This window comes from Octopus bimaculoides, chromosome 18, assembly GCF_001194135.2.
Source record: "Octopus bimaculoides isolate UCB-OBI-ISO-001 chromosome 18, ASM119413v2, whole genome shotgun sequence".
In the NCBI taxonomy this organism is placed as follows: domain Eukaryota; kingdom Metazoa; phylum Mollusca; class Cephalopoda; order Octopoda; family Octopodidae; genus Octopus; species Octopus bimaculoides.
In genome coordinates, this window is record NC_068998.1 from 18,152,402 (window position 1) to 18,158,874 (window position 6,473).

Consider the following 6,473-nt stretch of genomic DNA (forward strand, 5'->3'; position numbering starts at 1 on the left):
GCGTTCCAATCTATGATCAGCAGTGTTCCAGCTGCGAACACCTGATATTTTATTTAACCACAGTGTATCTAGGACTACGTTACTCAATGTCTCCTTTCTTCAAGATTTTCAGTGAGGAATTTTTTGATTCGTCATTTTCCATGTTGGATAATCCTTTTAAATGTACATTCTTTTAGTAAATAAAAAAAGAAACATGATTCTGCAGTTTGGTAGAAAATTATATATATATATACACACACACACTTATTTATCTATTTATGTATTTATTTATTTAGTTAGTTAGTTAGTTAGTTATAGGCAGTAATCCTCAATTCGTTGGTTGGCTATCTATGATCGATCTATGTCTGACGGTGGATAGCCAAATACCAGGGAATTCTTGACATTAAATAGTAACATGGATTCACATGTTATATAAGTGTAATGTATGTGTGTATGTACATATATGTATGCATGTATGTATGCATGTGTGTGTGTGTGCATGCGTGTACGTGCGCGCGCGCGTGTATGTGTGTGTGTTAATTGGATCACGGAAGTGAGTGAGCAGTACCCATACCATCTCCATTCATACCGAGACATGTGATGTCATAACTCCAGTTTCCGTCAGTTGCTGCTTGTAGGGAAACTGTGCGACCTAATTGAAAGTGTGGAGCAGTTTTATTTAGAACGGAGTAAATGTGTTTAGGAGTCTGATGTTTGCAACATTCTTGTAACGATGTTAGATGAAGTGGCGACTACGTGGAGTATACACAGCTTTGTAAGTTCAGAGAAGGAGCAAGTGTAGCTACGAAAGAAAAGACAGAATATCAGAGAGGGGGGAGAGAGAGAGGGAGAGAGAGAGAGAGAGAGAGAGAGAGAGAGAGAGAGAGAGAGAGAGAGAGAGAGAGACAGACAGACAGACAATCAGACAGAGGAAGAAAGAGATGAAGCAAAATGTACTTGGGCAATACATTTTAGCGTATGTATGTATGTATGTATGTATGTATGTATGTATGTATGTATGTATGTATGTATGGGGGAGTGTAAAATCTGCTACGAATGACAACCATAAAGGGGAAAACTTATGCTTAAATATATACAAATATATACGTGGTGTATATGTGACATTATGACATTCAAATGTATCTATCTATCTATCTATCTATCTATCTATCTATCTATCTATCTATCAATCCGGTCGAGCAGTTTGTCTAGTCCCGTGCAACTCTCTTCCACGCCAAGTATCCTCAACTTGATATCCAATAGGTAATATTTATCTCCATTTAGAACAAACTATACTGCGGTAGATATAAACAAGAGTGCATTTTGCACCAAAAGCCAATATGAAAGCCAAGCTAATATGAAAGCCAAGCCAATATGAGAGTTTTTCTCGTGGTTTCTACTGCAGTATAGTTTGTTCTAACAACAACTACGTTTAAGTGGAAATAAATATTACCTCTCGTTATCAAAATTGCCTCTTTCGCTAATATATATTTGATATTCAATGTCTTCCACAAGCTGTACGATGTATGCTCTCCTTGGTCTGCTGATACTTAATACATTCTCTCTCAATCCCATCAGCTTTAATCTTCCTAGTCATAACTTCGAAAGCACCCTAGATTCGATGTTAACTCTCGATGATAGCCATTCATCCTGCTACATCGATTTATTCTTTTGCTAGACACGAAAGGTTAAGCCTATATTTTATTGAAAAAGATAATTGAGATATGATGTGCATGCTTTTCTTCAGTTATATTAGAGCCGTTGGTGAAGTGAAAAGTCTTAACGGAAAACTGAACTGAGGTTTACCTCTTGTTCTGTGGCATTCGTCAATTCCATTTATTGACTGAACATGAAAACTTTAAAATATTCTTCATGCATCAAAATAAACCTTATGTGGTTGTTTATGGTTTGGATGACATGTTTTGGGCTTCGTCTGCAGTTGTGACTAACTTTTGCACTGATCTCGTCAAACAGTTTGTTGGATTTATAGTTTTTAGTGCTTCGTTCTATAAAGCTACGGCTTGGTCGAGAATTGTTTAGTCGGTTGATATCTTAAGAGGTTCCCTGGTTCTTGTTGCTGGCTATAACTGCACAAGAAACCAAAATTGCGTCATTCAAATATGCTTGTTTAATAGAAGCAATAAAATGATGTCATATCACAAACACCAGAAAAAATCATTTTTAAAACTCAGCCCGAATTACAAATGGAGTAAACATCTGATAACACAACATCAATGAACAATAGGAGAATGACTTTTGAATTAACCAATCGGAAACAATATACTGATAAAGTAACTTCTGAAAAACATTTTCTCATAAACTGGGTCTGAAAAACAATATACAGACAAATAACATGGAAAATGACTAACGAAAAATAGAACAACGAAACGAATTTGCAAATGAAACGACAACGAATGAAATGATAACCATAGATAATAAAAAAAAATATTTGCATCAATGTATATAAAACCATCCGGGATACTGAAAGAAGACAGTTTTCACCTAATGATAGAAGTGTTATGAAACTTAGTCATGCAACAGTGAATCATTCAACCACGGTAGTAGTTGAATATATTCTTAAGTCCACTATTTCGTCAATCGCAGCAGCTTCCAAGCTTTACCACTAATTCAGTTTTCAACTAAATTGCAAACTGTTAATAGTTTTAAAGAGGACACTTCCTCAGCTACACTTTGGCGTAAATAATTTGAGATTTGGTTCAGTAGAAAAAAAAGTTACATCCCAATATCTGCGACCTCAAGTGTATGAGGAATTCAGAATCGTTAGACGCATTGAACAAAAATTAGTAGTAAAAGAGTTATTGAGGTGAAATGTTACAAAATTTCATGTCAGTAAGTAAGGAAGTTAGGGAGTAACGCCCAAGCAATAAGAATAAACCCTAGCAGAAACGTAAGCGCGCCGGGCGAACTGCTTAGCGGTCTTTCGTCTTTCTTTAAGTTTTGAGTTCAAATTTCGCCGAGGTCGACTTTGACGTACAGATTATTCAATTAATTTTTTTAACTAAACACTTTCAAACTTCCGATACTGGTAGAATATGTCACATAGAACAGGGTTTATTCTTAACGTTTTTGACAAAATTTTGTATTTTAGAAGCGATATTTCGTCTGTCTTTACGTTCTGAGTTCAAATTCTGCCGAGGGCGACTTTACGTGCTGGGGTCGATCTAATCGACTGGCCCCCGCCTCCCCCAAAATTTCGGGCCTTGTGCCTAGAGTAGAAAAGAATATTTTTGAAGGGTAAAACGTATAATGAAGCCTTTCGGTTGCTTCTTATTAGTTTATATCAAGGCGGAGAGCAGACAAAATCGCTAGCACATTGAACAAAATGCTTTGCAGCATTTCTACCAACTTTACGTTCCGAGTTCAAATGCCACCGAGGTCGATTTTGCCGTTAATCCTTTTGGGGTCGATAAAATGAATACTACTTGAACACTAAGGTTATACAATTATCTAAACACCTCCTCCAAAATTCCAAGCCTTATGCCTGCAACAGAAAAATTATTTCGTATCCAGACAGCGAATTGGTAGAATCATCAGCACGCCGGACAAAATGCTTAGTAACATTTCGTCCGTCTTTATATTCTGAGTTCAAATGCTGCAGAGGTCGACTTTGCCTTCCATCCTTTCAGAATCGATAAAATAAGTACCAGTTGAGCAATGGTTTCGATGTAATCGACTTACCCCGTTCCCTAAAATTACTGGACTTGTACCAAAATTTGAAATCATTATTTTGGAGTGCGTAAGTAAACTGGTGTCCGTCGGTTTCAGTGATGAGTATTCAATCAGTCAATGAAATCTGTTAATTGTATTAGCATGTAAGGAGTAGATGATTCTTCCCCCGGTGGAATCAACGTGACAAGACTGAACCTTTAAAAATTTCAAGTGATCCGATGCTACATTTAAAAAAAAGAATAAATAAAGAATCACTTATCCAACATCCCACCCAATGGAATCGAACTTAAGACATCATGATTGCAGAAACAAATTTCATAACTATTCGGTCATGCAGTTTATTTATACAACAGCGACAAGAACTGGCTAGGGTTCCAGTTGACCTGATCAACGGAATAGCCTGCTTGTGAAATAAACAATATAATAAGCAATCGTGCTAACACATGTGAACTTTGTACAATCGAAATAAGACGCACATTTTTCTACTTCCGCTTTATATAGATAAAAATTCCAATTTACAGCAGGTCTTTATTTATTTATTTATTTATTTTCCTAATATCTGTTTTTTGTTCTTTTTTTTATTATTATTTTGTTTTCGTTTCTTTCTATGCTATTTACGACGTTCTCTCAACCCAATTCACACTGGTCACACGGCCCACCTCGTAACTGACTGCTTTGTCTCCACCTCTTCTGATAACACGTGTTTATCCGTAGTATTTCGTCTCTTCTCACGTATGCTTAATTACCACCAACCTTTGGTTACACGTGTCTAATTGTTTGTCTCCGCCCCTTCTAGCTACACGTGCAAAATTGTTGCCTCGCCTTTCCCAACATTACGTAGTATACTTTTAATTGCAATTCAGTTGATGTAATAATGATAATATGTTCTCATGGAAAGTAATAGAAGAGCCTCGGACTAAATGTTTCACAGAATTTAGTGTCGCCTCCTTCCACTTTTCCACCACATTACGCAATTCGAATGATTCATTCGCAAAGTTCCAGTTCGTTCTTTCGCTTTTCCATTCCAAAAGAAGTCCTCAAATCTTTAAGCGCCAGTCCCTTATTTTGTAGAAGCAGTACACAAAGACAAAGGAAAATGTGTATGTATTAGCGAATGTGATATAGATGGATAGATAGATAGATCCACACACGCAGGTGTATGAAGAAAAATAGAGTGATAAAGAGAATCGAGGTTGTTCAAAAGAAATTCATTTATTTAAACCAATGACAGTACAAAACCGAATTACATTATTGTTATCCTATTTGATGGTTTTTATCACGGTTTAGACAAATACGATGACGTCTTTTCCATTAAAAGAAAACTCATATATATTCGTATAGATAGATAGATAGATAGATAGATAGGATTCAGCACTTTAGGAAGTTGGCATTTCTGCTAATTCCAAAGACAGGCAAAAAAAAAAAAAAAGATTACATCACCATATAAAAAAAAAAATGAAAAACAAACAAAATGTTTCTAAATTATGATACACAGACCATCCGGTTTGAAATGAAATGAAAACAAAATGATCGTGCACTTTTTTTGTTCCTGCAGATATGTGTTGATGTAATTAATTTATTTTTCTGACAATCGTTGATAAGTTATGAGTAATGCAAAACTCCTTTTATTCTATTTTAATTCTTTATTGTCTACGTTAAGCATTTATTGTTATGCATTTCCTGACCCTTCCCTAATTTCGACGATAGGAGAATAAGCCATTTTATTACATATTTGGGAATAAAAAGCGCAAAAGCAATGAAGTAGCATGCAGACCGCGCCCGATTATTTGGTTTTTATTGTTTATTTGTTTCAATTACACAAAAAACAAAAGACATTTTTGTCTACACACTCACACACTCACTCACACACGTGTGTGTGTGTATATATATATATAAAGTTAAGAATTTCAAATTATTCTGTAGTCTGCAGACGACCACAACATAACTATTAATAATATTTTATATCCATACACATTCTTTTTTCACTCAGTTCACTTTACTCATTTAATTCCATCGACCAATTAATTCTATCTCGACATCAAACGTTCTCAAGCAGTCAGAGAAATCTTCTCAGGTAACAAGATACACTTCTCTATCTATCTATCTATCTATCTATCTATCTATCTATCTATCTATCTATCTATCTATCTATCTGTTTACCTATCTATCTGTTTATCTGTCTGTCTATCTGTCTGTTTGTCTGTCTGTCTATCTATCTGTCTGTCTATCTATCTATCTATCTATCTATCTGTTTACCTATCTATCTGTTTATCTGTCTGTCTATCTGTCTGTTTGTCTGTCTGTCTATCTGTCTATCTATCTATCTATCTATCTATCTATCTATCTATTTATCTATCTATCAGCCTATATATTATCATTTAGTTGTTTCAATCATTAGACTGATGCCATGCCATAAAAACACCTTTAGCCGAATGAATCGACCCCAGTACTTTTTATTTTTAAGTCTTATACTTATTATATCGTTCTATCAGTTTCTTTTGCCGACCGCTAATGTTACAGAGACGTAAACACGTCAACACTGGTTGTCAAGTGGTGGGGAGGTTTGACAAACGCACGCGCGCGCACACACACACACATATATTATACTTATTTATTACGATTTTACTTATTAATTTTCTATATGTGACAGTGGATTTTCATTGATGAGTTCATGAACCTTGGTTCTTTTCCCTAAAACTATATATTTATATTTTATACTGTGAAACTTAATTTAATTTTTTATTTCTAATAAATTGAATTGAAACTGAGTTTTTACCTGTAAATTTGGATTTTTATCCCTAATA

The 6,473-nt window shown here is 35.1% G+C and overlaps 1 protein-coding gene across 1 annotated transcript in view; it reads left to right on the forward strand.

Moving 5' to 3' along the window:
* Nucleotides 1-5,417: 5,417 nt before the first annotated feature.
* The window catches only part of LOC106871237 (uncharacterized), a 23,021-nt gene continuing 21,965 nt past the window's right edge, over nt 5,418-6,473 (forward strand). The window contains exon 1 of the mRNA XM_014917587.2: nt 5,418-5,743. The gene's annotated coding sequence lies outside the window, so the exon portion shown is untranslated. The remainder of the gene's footprint in view (nt 5,744-6,473) is intronic.